Source organism: Dermacentor variabilis, chromosome 7, assembly GCF_050947875.1.
Source record: "Dermacentor variabilis isolate Ectoservices chromosome 7, ASM5094787v1, whole genome shotgun sequence".
NCBI classification, from domain to species: Eukaryota; Metazoa; Arthropoda; class Arachnida; order Ixodida; family Ixodidae; genus Dermacentor; species Dermacentor variabilis.
Genome location: NC_134574.1, coordinates 148,719,140 through 148,737,428, shown reverse-complemented (window position 1 = coordinate 148,737,428; position 18,289 = coordinate 148,719,140). Strand labels below are relative to the sequence as shown.

Genomic DNA, 18,289 nt, shown 5'->3' with positions numbered 1-18,289 from the left:
AATGCAAAGATTTCGTGAAGGTGGCAATGAAATGCTATAAGTTCGCCTATTTCGTTCCTCCCCCTCTGACGCAAAGGAAACTAGCCCGCATATGTGCTCTCGCGTAGCCGTGCCATGCGATGTGACAAACACTGTATAGGCTTTGTTACGGCTGCCACCAATTGCAACGAGCTGGTGCCTCCAGTTGCTACGGGCACGGGGTTTCGGCGACCTTCAACAGCCTCTGCTTGGAGCTGGAACCAGATTGACCATCAAAGAGGGCTCGGCATGGAAGACGAAATGAAGTAAAGACAATAACAGAAGTTTCATACGTTGTTACGGGTGAGCGGGGCGCGCCAAGACAAAAAGTACCAAAACATTCAGCATGCGTGACCCTGCACGCATGGGCAACGAATATGTGCCCGTGGCGTCTTGCTGGCCTTCTTATGCCCGACACCATCAGGGCAACCTATTTCTCTCTTGATTCCTGCTAGAAGGTCTTGTCAGCACACTGGTCAGCTCACACAGAGGAATACGGAGAAAACTCACTCACTGGTGTAGAGGGGGGGGAGGGGGAGCGTAGGTAACGTCGGGTCAAGACACTGGGGAACCCACACACAGGTATTCAGAGAGAAACCACTCCTTAGCGAAGAGGGGGTGAACGTTGTACAAAGGAGGGTGGGATTTTCACTGGTGCGTAATCCCGTCGCACACACCCGACGGACAAGTCTTTTCATGTTGCCGAGTATGATGACTAGGCACGTCGTCTCGCAGGTACTTGGCGCCCGTTTCCTTCACCGTCGCACACAGTGAACCGTAATAGCTTGTATTTATTCTTAGTTATTCTTAATGTACGGGCCGCTTCTTGGCAAATACCCTGTTGCGGGAATGTGCAATTGCTTGGAAATGATCGTCATCAGACTTAACAGGTGGACACGTTTCTCGGCCGATTCACCATTCGTGGATATGTGCCATATTGTGGATATCATAGTGAACAACTGGCAGTGATGATGTCAAAGAGCAACCTGGTGTTGGCACGGTATGTATCTCCTACTTTGGCCTATGCCTCAGTCTTGGGCATATATGGGAATTATCGCTGTCATAACCCGCCCTGGTGGCCTAGTGGTATTGACGTTTTGCTGCTAAGGCCGAGTGTGCCAGTTGGAATCCCGGCCGCGGCGGCCTCATTTCGATAGGAGCGAAGTGCGACAACGCCAGTGTTACGCGCAGTGGGTGCACGTTAAAGAACTCCAAGTTGACCAAATTAATCCGGAGTCCCTCACTATGGCGTGCCTAATATTGTTACCGTCCTTTGCGCACGTATATAAAACGCGGGAGGTTAATTCATTAATTAATGTCATCCCAATCAACATGGGGACGCGCTCCTCCGCCGATCCACCATTGTGGGAATGTGCATGCCGCAGTACGGGAATCATAATGATCAAGACGGGACAATCATCTTTCAGAGCTAGCTGGCCCGATGTGTGGCTAATCCCTCTGTGGTGGGTATGTACCATAATATAGTAATAACCATCATAATCAGCGCGTTGCGACCATCTGAAAGTGTTAGTTGGTGTTGGCACAAGATAAGTGTAGGTGCGGTCGTGGTTAGGGCATTGGGCTGCGCCGATGGGGGCCGAAACTTGAATGCCGCCGCTGGACACGCTTCATTTTCTTTAGGTGAGTGCGAATATACTCGGCGAGAACACAAGCGACCGGCCAAACAAGACAAAACAAGACAATCGTATGCAAAGAAAGCTTCGCATTATCAGTTGAAGAACAAAAATTTGCGGCACCTTTGAATGTCTTAGAAAGCCTCGTAGCACCTGCAATGGCATATCGCCGGCGCCAGCGAAATATCAGTTTGAGATTGTGAGCACTAATAATGTTTTGTGTCTGAGTTAATAAAATTAAGATAACAGACATGGGCTATGCATAAAATCATTTATGACTGTTCTTTTCGCGCTGCAATTGTAAAAAGAACTTAAGTAATCACTCAATCAACGCCGTTAAACTTAGTCATAGCCACTTTAGCGGCTGAACAATACATCTACGTACACTGAAAATCACTTTGAACCCTTAAGAAAATTTCCAGCATCAAGAACACCATTTTGCCAAAGAGAAAGTTTCAAAAATATGTGTGCTAGCCTGTTTTATTTAGCGAAACAAGCTTTCTGTTTCTGTGCGGATGTAATTGTTCCCCTAAAATGAGCTTTTGATGCTAAGGGTGCTAGGAGCTATCAAAGCACGTCTACTTTGCACATGTAACCACCGTGTTCATAATTGAAAACAGCTAGTTTAAAGCTAGCCCGATTTTATATTAATGGGCATGTGTGCTTTTGAAGCGCCTATCGGCTGACCATATCGAAACGAACATATTGTGGAGATTTATTGTTTAGTTACATAGAATAGAGATGCGCATTGGTACTGCCCTTCACGCCAAGACACAATGGCTACATAAGCCTGTAAGAAGGTACATGGGTATTGCTAGCGCGAGCAGTGTTTTTATTGGAACGTTGTGTGCTTATGTGCGGCAGTGTATTTCGGTTGCTCTCATGTTCACAGGTTGTGCTCTTGTGTTTCACGGTGGCCTAATCATATTGTAAATATGAGGAACTCAAAAGAAAAAAATTCTGCGCTTTTTTGCGGATTTTACTGGCATATGTTGGTCCATGCAGCAACTACCACGCTTTAGTGGTTGTCTTTCTAGCTGGCGCTGTCTGGCGATTATTCGCAGGAATAGCAAAGTGCTGCAATGAACAGCACTTGCATGCATGGCTTCTAAGAAATGAGTGTAATGGCGTTGTTGGCCCCCTTTAACGTAAAAGGTATCATGGGATGGAATTCAATGCACATATAGAATGGGTGTTTCGGCTTGTGGAAATTCCTTTTTAATGCACTCTCAACAAAGTTTGCAGCTCTTGGGACTGACAAACTTTAAAAAATTGACACCCTTTTAGACTTATCTTGTCCCACAACAATAATCGTCGCCTGTCTTGCGCGCATTTCCTTTCTTTAACGCTGCGAGCCCTGTACTTCCAAGTCACGAACGGCTTGCGCGTTATCAGCGTGACCCCGCATTCTCGACAAGAAAGTAGCAAGCGCAGAGTTTTCAAGAGAGGAAACGCGAACAAGGAAGATAACGATTATTGACAAGGTAAGCCCCAAAGGGTACGAACATTTTAAGAGGGTATATTATGCCACAACTACAATCATCACCTGCCTTGCATGTGTTTCCTTCCTTGAAAACTCTGTGCTCCCAACTTTCCTGTCGAGAATGTTGTGTCACGCTGATAACGCGCATGCCGTTCGTGACTTGGAAGTACCGGGCTCACAGGGTTAAGGAAAGGAAATGCGTTCAAGACAGACGACGATTATTGTTGTGGGACAAGATAAGCCCCAAAGGGTGCAAACTTTAAGACTGCAGGGTGCAAAGCAATAGAATTTACAGGAGCGAAAATTTGGAACTCGTTGCCAATTGAAGTAAAGCAAGCTAGGAATTTCAAACTGACATGCAAGAAACATTTTTTGGGAATGGAAGCACGGCTACAAAGTTAGTTTTTCTTCAATGTGTTTGTGATTGCTGTCCTATATGTTATTTTGTATTGGACCGCTTACTAGCCTCATTGGCTATCGGTCCAAATATCTGTGTATACATTTTGTTTGTGTTACTCAATAAAGACTTCTTGATTCTTGATTCTTGATTCTATTTAAACACAGCAAAACACCCTTAAGGGGGTAAACTGGTTTAAACTCTAGCATGCCGAGGCGTTATAGGGAACATCACAGTGACGGTAATGGTGGCGACGACGGTGAAAATTCTTCCGGAGCGTCCGTACAAAATGCTTTTTTTCAACTGTACATACAGATCTTTCATAAAAATAGTATTAGCTTATAGCGCACGTGATGCTGTTGCAAGTAAACCTTTCGGCAAGACGAACATATTTGTCGCTAATAACGTTAGTGTCAGAAGAATAATTAATAAACAGTGGTCAATCAACTTCTTTATTTGAACCCTCTGGACAGTTCAAAATGTAAAACTTGGAGACAGTCACATTTTATTGAGCCCTCATTTTTTTAATCTTCGGAACTGCATAATATTTAAAGGATTCGTAATCGAATTTTAACGCTCAATCCAGGCAATACCGAAAGTGAGCGTGGTGTGAATGTTATCAATCAGACAGAAACGTCCGATGACCAAAGGCACGTCGAAGTTTCTAACTGAACGTCCGGTAGATTCTGATACGGCGCGTTTTGCATGGCAAGCATCTGCCGTGACGCGCTGTATCAGTATTTGCCGCGACTTTGCCATCATTAAAAGTTCGTCACACACAACGTCGCACGCTCGGGCTCAGATATTGCTTGTAGTGAGCGTTGAAATTCTTTTAACAAGATTTTAAAATACTGGTTTATTATAATGTCTTTAATAATAGCCTTTTGTACAGAAAATCTGCATGCATGGTCAAAAAATAAGGCAGTCTGTATATTGCTATCCCAATAAAACTTAAAGACAGAATATGTAATGTAACTCACAGCACTCGCAGCACGCGTACTTTGAGTGGTTTCTAGTGCACGCCACTCTATTTCCGCCGCCTTCCTGGCATATGGTTAAGAAAGCCTGTTTACCTTTCTTCGGGGTGTATTTGTCTACTGTAAAAATAAGAAATTACGATCACGTTTAAAGGGAGAACTATAGTAAGGTGGAAAACCGCACGCACACGCACACGCACACACACATACACATACACACACACACACACACACACGCCCACGAAAGCCCGGTAAACTGTTCCGAGCGGCGTGGCCAGCAAAATTGTAAGCTTCAGATTTTCACCGTTGACAGCGCATAACGTTCATAGCGGCTCGCAATGCGCGCAAAGAAAATAACTGCTGTCTGACGTAAATAAGCACAAAACTGCACTGCTTATCCAGAAACAGGTGTATGGCGTAAGGTTTCTCATTTCATCTGCCCACATTGTTATTGTAAGCTTTGTTCATATTCCACAGGCCGACGCATTTCAAGAACTCAAACGACGCATGCTATCGCCACGGGCACTTGCGCACATCGATGAGGACACCGATATAGAAATTCGCACTGACGCCAGTAGCCTTGGCCGCGGTGCCGTCCTAATCAAGAGGAAAGACGGACTTGAATGGTGATAGGGTACGGTAGCCGGTTGCCGTTAAAACCGGAAGGTAATTATTATACAACCGAAAAGGAGTGCCTCGGCATCATCTTGCGTACAGCAAAATTGTGCCTTCACCTAAAGGCAAGCCGTTCGAAATCGTCAGCGACCATCACGCGTTGTGTTGGCTAGCGAAACTCCGGTACGATAAACTAATAATGGATAAAAGAACTTACAAGTATGATAATAATACAAATAGAGTTATATCAACTTCATAGTGACCATCACGCACAACCGCAAAACCAGATAGCATCCCTGTGTCATTCGTTTAGCTAACATTAGAAGCTTGTTGCCCAAACGCGGAGCACGCTGTAGCCTTATCAATTCTTCTTATTGTAAGGTTCTTGTACTAACAGAAACGTGGCTGAATTTCACTGTCGATAACACCGAGGTTAATTCATTCCTCCCTGATTTTGACATATTTAGGCGGGATCGCGTAGGAAAACGTGGAGGAGGTGTTCTGATAGCTGTCCATCGCAGCATTTGTTGCTCCATTGTCAATATGACTTCACCTCTAGAAATTTTATTCGTATTGTGCAGTTCTTCATACCTACAAACTATTATCGGTGTATGCTATCGACCCCCCGACGCAGATGCTTCCTTCACTATTCACTTCCACGAGGCACTGCAAACTGTTACGACGTCCTTTAGTCATGCGCAACTACTTCTCTTAGGTGACTTTAACTTTCCTGATATGACATGGTCTAAACCAGCCATAACATTGTCTATGTTAATGTAATTTTCTTAACACATGCCTCACTTTTGGTTTGACGCAGCTAGTATCTACCCCAACGCGAAAGAACGAACAGTGCTCTAACATACTCGACCTTATCTTAACATCCCATCCCGACAGTGTTTCTCCTGTAACACATCTACCAGAACTAAGTGATCACTCAGTACTGCATGCAGAATTTTCCTGGCAGCTATCTCAGTGCAAAAAATCAAAAAAGGAAATAACACTTTACGATAAACGTGATTGCATCAGTATCAACAATGCACTAACCGAGTTTTCTAACTGCTACATTATAGATTTCCCGAAACGCACAGTAGACACCAACTGGACGCTTTTTAAAAATAAAATGATCAAACTGACTGAGACTTACATACCAACTATCATTTTAACAGAGCGACCTTCCTCCCCATGGTTCAACAACACATTAAAACGACTAAACAATAAAAAGAAAAGATTGTTTCGTAAAGCCAAGCATTCCAATACCACTCCTGCCTGGGAAAAATATTCCGTCAGTGAAATGGAGTTTGATTATTTGGCCGCAACAGCTAAACGAACCTTCTACTCAACAACATTCCCTAACATGCTGCAAAACAATCCCAAACAATTTTGGAAATACATTAGCCCAAATAACCGTAAAACGTTATTATTATATGATAACGACAATAACCGTGTTCCCGACCATAAAGTATCTGAAGTACTAAACTCTGTCTTCTCTTCCGTGTTCACTTCTGAACTTAACACTGACCTCCCAGACTGTCCTTACCTCAACAACCCAAAGATGCCAGATATAACAATCGAGGCGTATGGTATCACGAAGCTAACTGAATCCCTCAAATTAACATCCTCGGCTGGCATGGATGGAATCAATTCCAAAACGCTTAAGAACACTGCGCACATCTCTAGTGTATTTTTATGCCATATCTTTCAGCAATCATTATCATCTAGAGTGGTGCCGCAAGACTGGAAAATAGGTACGATAATTCCAGTACCAAAAAAAAGGATCATCGTCATCGTGCCACAATTACCGTCCAATTTCCCTCATCGGTGTTTGTTCTAAACTAATGGAGCATATAATTTATTCTCATATTGTAACCTACCTAAGATCCGCTAATTTCTTTAATCCTAATAAACACGGTTTTCAGAAAGGCATGTCCTGCGAGACTCAACTAGCTCTATTCGTTAATGACATCAGCTCGCATCTAGATCAAAACACACCCCATAGATGCCCTCTTCCTAGATTTCCAAAAGGCTTTGGACAAGGTTCCTCATGAACGGCTCTTCCTAAAACTACCGCGTCTTAATCTTAAGCCCTCTGTTCTCCAATGGATACGCAACTTTCTGATTAACTGTCAACAGTTCGTTTACGCTAACCAATGCTCGTCTAATTTATCAACCGTTATCTCCGGCGTGCCACAAGGCACAGTCCTGGGGCCACTACTTGTCTCAATATACATTAACGACTTACCGATAGGTTGTTCTTCCAAAATTCGTTTATTTGCTGATGATTGTGTAATCTACCGTCCTATACTAACGCCACTGATTCTCGCGCTCTCCAGTCCGACCTTAACGTCATTGAAACTTGGTGTAACAATTGGCTAATGTCCCTCAACGTCAAAAAAAAACGTCGCTACTTACTTTCCATCGTCGTCAATCATTTATTTCAGCTAATTACATTATCGCCGGGTCGGAAATATGTGCTGTGACTTCTTATAAGTACTTAGATATTAACTTGTCCAATAACCTCGGTTGGTCCTCGCACATTTGCAGCATTAGCAATGATGCCAATTGTGTACTATGCTACCTGCTCCGTAATATACGTCTTGTTCCGCCCTCAGTAAAACTACTCGCATATTTAACAATCGCTCGACCCAAACTGGAATACGCATGCTCAGTGTCGGACCCACACCAATCTCCAGTCCATGCAGTCCATGCAGTCCAGTCCATGCACCATTCCATGCAGAATCATGCAGCAAGGTTCATTAATTTTGACTGCTCTTACCACACTAGCGCTACTAAATTTAAGTCATCTCTGAACCTTCCGACCCTCGAGCAGCGCCGCAAAACAGCAAGACTGTGCCTCCTTTACAAATTTTATCACTCACTGCTTCACCAGACCGACATCACGCTTGCGCATCGCACTACTTCCCGTCATAGCGATTCAAAGGCTGTTTATCCCCCTCCAGCTCACAACACCGCTCATCTTAACTCTTTCTTCGGTCAAACAGCGAAAGATTGGAATCATCTACCTGCTGAAGCGGTGCACCACTCCAGTCATTCATCGTTCAAGACATTCATTCAAAATATGATCTAAATATGCCCACCCTCATGTCAAACCCCAAATGTGGTATTTGAGGCACCAATAAATAAATAAAATAAGACAACTAAATAAAAGACCCTTCAGGACGTGTGGCATGGTGGAGCCTCAGCCTGCAAGAATATGACATCTCTGCAATCTGAAAGTCCGGACGAAAACACTGTCTGCACCCGCCAATAGTACACGACGAGGATGATGACGCCTTCGTTAGAATAATAAGCTCGTAAGACTTCACTCAAAAGTAACGAGCAGACCCGGGGCTCTGAAGCCTTGTTGAGCACTTGCAAAGCAAGCTTTCTCCCGAGGCTGTTTATGCGCGGAGTGTCTTCGTTTTTCTTACGAAGTGACGACGAAAGTCCTGGCGAAGAACTTTTCGCCAGCCCTCGTAAACCACGTTCTCGTTGTGCCCACAGCACTCCAGTCAGAAGTCCTTACACCTTGCACGATGATAAGACAGCCTGGCACCTTGGGTTTCCCCGTAAGCTCGTAAGAATACATGAGATGTACTATTGGCCGCACCTGACCGCGGACGTCGCCCGTTAGGTGAAGAGATGTTGAGACTGCCAGTGGCATAACACACCACCGACAAGGCCAGCGTGATTACTACAGCCGGTCGAGCTTCTTGCCGACCATTTCAGCATATTACGATGGGTTTGTTGGGACCCTTTCTGACGTCAGCATCCGGAAATAAGTGGATCGCCCTGGCGACGGACTACCTCACCCGCTTCACTGAAACGAAAGCTCTGCAGATAAGTATAGCGCAGCCGAAGGGGTGAAATTCTTCGTCGAGAGCATCTTGCTGCGACATGGTACCCCAGAAGTCATCGTCACCGACAGAGGAATGGCCTTCACTGCAGAGCTCACTCAAACCATTTTGAAATAGCACCAGACAAATCACAAGAGGACAACTGCCTGCCACCCACACACGAATGGTCTTACGGAGCTCCTGAACAAGACCTTCACCGACATCCTAGTAATGTACGTCGACGTCGAGCAAAAGACATCGGATGCTGTCCTGTCTTCGCTTGTAACATTGCAGGGCAAGAAAACTCAAATGACGCCGTTCAATTTGGTTGCAGAAGAAACCCGACTACGATTCCCGACGCCATGCTGCGGCACGTCACTGACGAAGAGAATCTCGACGTCACCGCCTATCTACTGCACGCTGAAGAAGCCCGACAACTCGCCCGCCTGCGCATCAAGAACCAACAGAAGACCGATAGCTCAGACTACAATCTTCGACAACGATCGTGAACTACCGTGTTTGGGTTCAAACCCCGGTAAGCTGACGAAGACTTAGTGCGAAGCTTTTAAGCCGCTATTTCGGACCATACAAGATCATCCGACGCATTGACGCACTCTATTATGAGGTCATGCCAGACAGCATACCGCTATCGCAGCGGCGCCCGGCCTCGGAAACTCCGCCGCTTCGGTGACAGTGGTAATTGGCGACATCCATCTGGAGGGCGGGAAAGCAAACCCGCTTACCTTGCAGGGCCTCCTAGATCGACGCGCCCCTGCAAGCGCCGGTCCAGGAGTGCGTGCCCTTTCGCCCCTCTTCTCAACTCCTCTCTATTTGCCCTCCCTCCCAGCTCCCTCACCTTCCACTGTCTCCGCGCGCGCCCGCCCGCTGCTGCCGGCCTGGCGCCGCCTTAGCCCGCTGCATGAAGTTTCGTGTTTCGTTATCTGCTGTTATCAGGAAGTGTGCGCTGCCGTGCGTGCACCGGCATGCGCAGTTTTGTCAGTTTCGTGGTCGTCGATAGGTGTGTGCTTGTGCTTCGCGATGTTTCACCCATTTCACAACTCGCACCGCTCGTGCATCGTGCACTGGTGCACGAATACCTCAAAAGCAAGCACTGCAAGGTTCTTCCGGGTGCCTAAAGACAACAGGTGAGCGCGCAGACCCAAGGACATCAGAAGGCGCGTGTACACGAAGAGGGCCCTGTGTATGTGTGTGCTCCCTGGGTCTCCGGACGTCATTGCGCCTTAATTGTGCTACACTTCCGGTAGAGAAAGCTGACGAACAGATGTTCCCCCTCATTGTCACCTGGTCGATGACGTGTTTTTTTGTGCCGAGTCTCATTCTGCAACTTCAGTAACTCTCCCAGCTTTCCATTCCGCTGTCAATGCTTTTTATGTGTGTCACCGTTCTACAAACGTACTAACAGCTGGAAAATTACTGTTCGTGTTTATGTATTGTATTAGTAATTGCCGATGGGAAAACCGCACGAACAACCTTCATGCGTAGGCATGACACGCTTTTTTTTTTCTTCAGGAAAGCATTAGCATTGCAAGTGTCCTATATGCAGGTTTTTGAAGTTCGTGTTTATTACACAAAGAAATGCCCAGTAGGTATGACTTAGTGCCTTAAGTGACGTAATTTTACTGCTAAACATTGCAATCGGGATGACAGAAAAGTCTTCTTGGCTTATTTCACCTGTTTGAGGAATAGGCCTTTCCGCGAATGTTTTCTATGTGCTGTTGCAACAGCTGACTATCTTATGCTTCCCCTTGCCCGTTACTCAAGTTATGGCCAAGTGCAAAATAATGTGTATTCCCGTTTTTAGTCCAATGTTATTCTTTTTTCTGTCATGACTTTTCCATTTTGTTCAGAAGTAATGAACGTGTCACGCATTTCATTTACTCTTGTGCATGCCCTTATGAAAATGGTTATGTCCTTTATGTTTACTGTATGTTTCCTTGAGGTCACATGAGGAAACGTCCTTTATGTTTCCTCCATGTTGAAATTTGGCCACTGCTTTTATGTTTCCTTCATGTGTCCTCCCTTTATGTATCCCTTATGTTACCGTACTTTATGTTTCCTCCATGTTGAAATTTGGCCACTGCTTTTATGTTTCCTTTATGTGCCTTTCCTTTGTGTATCCTTTATGTTACCGTCCTTTATGTTTCCTCCATGTTGAAATTTGGCCACTGCTTTTATGTTTCCTTCGTGTGTTCCACCTTTATTCATCCTTTATGTGGCCCCAGTGGTTAAATCCTGTATTTTATGTAGACATGCATAGATGAAGATTGCAAGGTTACTGTTCCCTACAAGATGCAGCATACAGATTAGAACACTGCTATGGCACAGAAATTTATGCTAACTTGTTCTAAAATTACAAACTAATTAGACTTCATAGAATATTTCAGTGTAACACTTGGAATACCATGGTACGCTCCTCACTGCAGTGCTGCTGCTGTTCTAGTTATGTCTTGCTTACTAATATATAATGTAATGTTTGGATGGAAAGATCAGGCTGTATTGGTGTTTGTACTTTTAAAAAAAAGTTTTCACTGTACTTCGTAAAGGTTTGTCTGAAATTACGAGCAGTTTATTGGACTATCTGTATGTTACTTCAATTTGCCACGTCTGCTCACAGCAGACCTCTGCAATGCGGTGCTTGGATGAGAGCTCACAGGGCACCTGAAAAACAAAACAAAAGGAAATATTTTTCACTTATTCAAAAATATTCATATAAGCAAGAACAGCTTGGCCTGTATGTACACAGCTAAGAAACTTGCAGCAGTCAGAAATAGCACATATAAAGATCAGGGCAATGAACAAGCTTTTAACTAATTGTTGTTTGAGCGCTGTTATCTGCCATTCCACTCAGGTATAAAACTGCTCACAAATTATTTTAAACATTATTGCAGCAGCTGCTAAGTATTACATGAACTTTAGGAGTGGGCAACTGGCCAATAAACCTTTGCGTGCTACCTCAAGCATCGAGGTTCCCAAAGTTGAGGCCCTCCCTATGCCGTGAGCAATAACTTCCTAATATTTACCAGGAAAGCTTGCTAATATCACAGGCCTCCCATCGAGCAACACTACTGTCTATGCCATAAGGTGCTGTGGTTAAACGTTAGTTGCGCACACATTCTAATGCCAAATTGAAAGGCATTACAATATCCTGTGCATTTTTCACATTTTCAGTTTTTGTAGTTCTTACCCATTTTTATTGTCAGTTACAGGCTGCAGGTGTGCATTCTACTGAACGTTTAGCACAACACTTTACTGACTTCAGCGTGCCACAGAAGGTGGCGGGCAAACATGCTGTGTATGTGTACCTACAGCAAACTGAATGGTAGCAGCACCTGCTTCACAAGCATGAAAAGGTGTTATTCGCGTGGCGAGTTGTTTAGGCTTTATCAAAATTGGACACACTATCAATAAACTTCATGTGAATACATTATTGCAATCTTATGCCTTCTAAACAGAAAAATGATGAGTTAACTGGTGTTTAATCTAAGACGAACTGCATTATACTTCATCACGTGCTCGTCATAGAGCAAACTGTGGGAGGCGATCGACATTTGCATTAAGCAATACCTTCCATCAATGCTGTATCCTTTAAGAGTTTTCAGTTGCGTTGATATCCTGCAACTGCATGCTGTTTAATCTAAGACGAACTGCATTATACTTCATCACGTGCTCGTCGTAGAGCAAAATGTGGGAGGCGATCGACCTTTGTATTAAGCAATACCTTCCATCAATGCTGTATCCTTTAAGAGTTTTCAGTTGCGTTGATATCCTGCAACTGCATGCTGCTATTAGATTCAGCGGTGGTGTTTAACAGGCGGGCGAGATGCCGGCACGCAAGGGAGGGGGGCTAGCTTAGTATGTAATCAATGCTTTGCAAACTTCCACTACCAGCGAATAGCATACTCTAGTATCTGCATTGCAAGTGCAGGAACTGGAAGCCTAGATGTCATTGTTGCTACCTTAATCTGATAACACCACAGTAGTGCAAGCGAAAAGCGTTACCATGCCATGCCATCATTGGTGTGCTTTCCCTAGTGTGCAACATACCGCCAGCCCACATGCCTCAGCATGCCTGACAATATTATTGTGTATATCTTGTGGTGCTAATAAGCACAATGGCATGATTGCCTAGCCCAGTATACAGCTTTGTATCCATAAGAATCCGGCCAACAGCTCAACAAATCAGACAGCAGTCTAAGACAAACTAAGATACAGGATGCCAGCCAAAGGATCGCATTGTGCAGTGCAGAACATGCCAGGAGCTCTCATTTCATCTCTAACCCACCACAATCAAAACCAGTACAAGTTGAAACCCAAACTGCCAAGTCACACGTACAACAATCATCAAAAGAAACAACCACTGTGTCCATGCTTTCAGCTGAGGCTGGGAGATCTAGTTGGCCTTGAAGCCGCCACCATTACAGCAACAGTCAAGAATCCATTGGCATTAACCAGACATAGTAAGACTGATTGGAGCGCTTATTTTAAACAGACAAAAGTCTGTCACTACAAGAATAGTGGTTAAAAAGCAAGATGTTTGCTGCACACACAATTATGTTGAAAAGCTAGGGCTTGAAAGCCAGAAATTTAGTTATGTATGGATCTTGCGACATAGCGCATTGTTATACAACTTTTGTGTGACAGCATTACTTAGGAGATTTTCTGCCTAAACCGTGTCTTTAGGTGGTTAAAACCTTTTCGTACAATCACCGCGAGCGCATTATTCACAGTAGAAAATATCAATTCAGTGAGAGTGCAACAAATAATTCATCATCATCATCATCATCAGCCTAGTTACGCCCACTGCAGGGCAAAGGCCTCTCCCATACTTCTCCAACTACCCCGGTCATGTACTAATTGTGGCCATGTTGTCCCTGCAAACATCTTAATTTCATCCGCCCACCTAACTTTCTGCCGCCCCCTGCTACGCTTCCCTTCCCTTGGAATCCAGTCCGTAACCCTTAATGACCATCGGTTATCTTCCCTCCTCATTACATGTCCTGCCCATGCCCATTTCTTTTTCTTGATTTCAACTAAGATGTCGTTTACCCGCGTTTGTTGCCTCACCCAATCTGCTATTTTCTTATCCCTTAACGTTACACCCATCATTCTTCTTTCCATAGCTCGTTGCGTCGTCCTCAATTTCAGCAGAACCCTTTTCGTAAGCCTCCAGGTTTCTGCCCCATATGTGAGTACTGGTAACACACAGCTGTTATACACTTTCCTTTTGAGGGATAGTGGCAACCTGCTGTTCATGATTTGAGAATGCCTGCCAAACGCACCCCAGCCCATTCTTATTCTTCTGGTTATTTCAGTCTCATGATCCGGATCCGTGGTCACTACCTGCCCTAAGTAGATGTATTCCCTTACCACTTCCAGTGCTTCGCTACCTATCGTAAACTGCTGTTCTCTTCCGAGACTGTTAAACAATACTTTAGTCTTCTGCAAATTAATTTTCAGACCCACCCTTCTGCTTTGCCTCTCCAGGTCAGTGAGCATGCATTGCAATTGGTCTCCTGAGTTACTAAGCAAGGCAATATCATCAGCGAATCGCAAGTTGCTAAGGTATTCTCCATCAACTTTTATCCCCGATTCTTCCCACTCCAGGCCTCTGAATACCTCCTGTAAACATGCTGTGAATAACATTGGAGATATCGTATCTCCCTGTCTGACGCCTTTCTTTATAGGGATTTTGTTACTTTCTTTGTGGAGGACTACGGTGGCTGTGGAGCCGCTATAGATATCTTCCAGTATTTTTACATATGGCTCATCTACACCCTGATTCCGTAATGCCTCCATGACTGCTGAGGTTTCGACTGAATCAAACGCTTTCTCGTAATCAATGAAAGCTATATATAAGGGTTGGTTATATTCTGCACATTTCTCTATCACTTGATTGACAGTGTGAATATGGTCTGTTGTTGAGTAGCCTTTACGGAATCCGGCCTGGTCCTTTGGTTGACAGAAGTCTAAGGTGTTCCTGATTCTATTTGCGATTACCTTAGTAAATACTTTGTAGGCAACGGACAGTAAGCTGATCGGTCTATAATTTTTCAAGTCTTTGGCGTCCCCTTTCTTATGGATTAGGATTATGTTAGCGTTCTTCCAAGATTCCGGTACGCTCGAGGTTATGAGGCATTGCGTATACAGGGTGGCCAGTTTCTCTAGAACAATCTGACCACCATCCTTCAACAAATCTGCTGTTACCTGATCCTCCCCAGCTGCCTTCCCCCTTTGCATAGCTCCTAAGGCTTTCTTTACTTCTTCTGGCGTTACCTGTGGGATTTCGAATTCCTCTAGGCTATTCTCTCTTCCACTATCGTCGTGGGTACCACTGGTACTGTATAAATCTCTATAGAACTCCTCAGCCACTTGAACTATCTCATCCATATTGGTAACGATATTGCCGGCTTTGTCTCTTAACGCACACGTTTGATTCTTGCCTATTCCTAGTTTCTTCTTCACTGTTTTTAGGCTTCCTCCGTTCCTGAGAGCCTGTTCAATTCTATCCATATTAACAAATAATTACACTATGTCAAAAAGTGGCTGTTTCAAAATTGCACCAAGTGCAGCGAGTGTGGCTCGAGCGTGAAGCAAGCCTCCATGTAACATAATGAAAATCTAAGGTGGTGAGCGTATGGTACCACAAACCACAGATGCATGCATAAGTTCTAGGCAGTACTCCGCATTGTTTGCATGTCCCTGGAAGCTTGTGTATTAGGCAGATAAGCAATAAAGAAGAGAAGGTAAAAAAGGTTCTCCACATTTGAGATAGATGACGGCATAGGACCAGCTTTGTCTTATCAAATGAACAAGTGCAGCGAAATGGAGAAAAAAATGCAATGCAACAGAGAATGCTCCACTTTCAGCTGTGCTACCATGGTGGGCTTGCAACTACTTTACTGCGCTGACTTTTATGATTCAGCGGCATTCTATACCACATTATCAACGAGTGAAATTTCTGTTACATATAAAAGAGACCGGCTTCCATCCTGAAGCCGACAAGCTCTTGGGACACACATTGAACTTGCCACATTAAAAGGTTAATGGCTTGTTTGCTTGAAAAATTGAGCACTCATACTGTGACTAGGAATTTGGCAGCTACCTAATGAGCAGCAAACTTTATTGTCATGATGGGGGTATTTTTAGGAGATGAATTATGGTATGCAATACATAATTGTGACTGAGAAAAGGGAAGAATTTAGGTGTGCAGGTACTAGTGCGAGAAGTGACTACATAATAATTCAGGTAACCACAGCATTCTGTTTCTCTCGGGTGGCTCATAGACACCCTCATGCTCCTCAATGACGCTTCTAAAAAAGCAACCTGGCTCGAATAATATAGTCTGTATAGAGAATATATTGCATAGTCACTCCAGCTTTGTTTATATTTGTATCAGAAGAACCAAATTTAGTTACAGTGCTTCAACTGAGGGCTCCCCGGATAAATAAAAGATATTGTGCAAGTGATCTGCTACTAGAAATCCTGGAAATGGCACACACAAAAAATGATTGCATATTGCACAAGCATATCCTACAACTAAGTGCAGCGACAGTTTTTTACGCACCTTGTAAAAGCATGCAGGTCAAGTGCATCGTTGTGCGATCCAATATGTAGCAGTGCAGCAGGTTCCTACAGGTCGCAGGCTTCACTCCAGAATCCGCATAACCTTCAACAGTAAGAAAGGTTTAATTTACTGTGATGTGAAGCTTCAAACATGTGATTTACAGTGTCATGTGGAATTGAAAGAAAGAGACTCACACATAAATCTGTGCTTGTTTTACAGATGCCTCGTAGTTATATCTCATGTGCTTACATTGTTATATTGTAAAATTCAGGCGGGAATAAAACCAGCAGCTAACACCAGACTAGCTGGGAAATTATCACCAAAACCTAAATATGTAGTGAATCAAAAGAATCGATTATGAACGGTCTAAAACCTAGGCCGCGATTTTGTAGCGATGCCTTTTCCGATGCTACTTCTTTTCCTCAGTGGTCGGACTGACATTTCGCCATCGTTATTGACTAGTACAGCCAGCCGTGGACGGTGGGTTACAATAGAGGCAAACATCGAGCGGAAAGCATCGCAACAAAATCGCAGCCCTTATTTACGCAGTTCTACAACCCACATATTATGACAACAATCACAGGAGCTGACATCCTGTTCTTCAGATGAAAATATTAATGAAAACGAGTGCCTTATTGACATGCATCAATTAAAAATAAATTTCGCTGTTGTAATATCGGTCTAAATTTGCCGTGCAATATAGAAGAGAAATACGCGAGCACGACGAAGAACAGAAACAATGCAGACAGGTTCTCGCGAAGCTGGGCTTCAAACTGAACTGTATCAATAATATAATCTTCACACATGCAAATATGTGCTCCACTGTCAAAACACCGCAGTCGCGTTCGAACTCGCGATGCCCACGACACACCTACATGCATTACACACGTAATTTGCAGAAATAATATCCACGGAAGAATTTCTTGTCGGGAAACTACCGAGGAAACAGGAACTTTCAGCGTTTACGTAAATATTTGCCTATTAAGTTTCAACAATCAGCGGTGGTAGCACATCACTGCAGAAAGCATGCGGTAAGAAATAATAATTTTCACGGAAACTCCCATCGTGAAACGGTTTGCTAAATGGGCAGAACAACATGGGCAACATACGCTCCGGAAGTGCTCTGTTGTCGTTGCACAAAGTTTACTACATGAACCATAAGCTGCGAGAATGCGCGCAAGCGTCAGACCTGCTTACCTTCAAGATGTGAACAGCAAGTGCTCCTTCGTCTCGCAGGCACCACGCGACGACGCTCTTTCCAGCGCGAACACTGTCGAATTGCCGATGAACACCACCGCACAAAAGCCCAACTTTCAACAAACTCTTCCACACACCATAATTCGAAGCCACAGTACCAGGTATTTCACGAGCGAACGCGGACAGGCGAGAACAAAGGCAGCTCGGACGGGCGCTGTAGTACACGTAAGACACCGCCGTATCACAGGAAACATAAGGCGAACTAATGGCGTTACACGAGTCCAGAGGTTTCCTGATGGTTAATGGGCACGATACGGATCACAGTTTGTTTAGGCACTTCCAAAATATGATTCAATTACCGTGTAACTGCAACGAGCACTCTCACCGCTCACACAAACCCAACGTGGCCCAGCTCAATATAACATCCAGTAATTTTACCGGGCATAACCGTCACTAGGGTGCCTAGATGCGCGCGCACCCGCTCTCCGTTTAGGGTGAGGACAACCACGTTGTCTGCTAGCGCGGCCGCCATTTTCTTGTGCGCCCGCTC

General features: G+C 44.4%; 2 long non-coding RNA genes across 2 annotated transcripts in view; both read right to left on the bottom strand.

Annotated features, from left to right (window-relative positions):
• Positions 1–4,518: 4,518 nt before the first annotated feature.
• LOC142587207 (uncharacterized) overlaps positions 4,519–18,289 on the bottom strand; it is a 45,072-nt gene continuing 31,301 nt past the window's right edge. Inside the window, exon 4 of the long non-coding RNA XR_012829396.1 lies at positions 4,519–4,629. This is a non-coding gene — a long non-coding RNA (uncharacterized LOC142587207). The remainder of the gene's footprint in view (positions 4,630–18,289) is intronic.
• LOC142587205 (uncharacterized) lies at positions 11,532–18,137 on the bottom strand. Its single transcript, XR_012829395.1, has 3 exons — positions 17,740–18,137; positions 16,543–16,644; positions 11,532–11,636 (listed from the first exon to the last, which is right to left on the bottom strand). It is a non-coding gene; the product is annotated as an uncharacterized LOC142587205 (long non-coding RNA).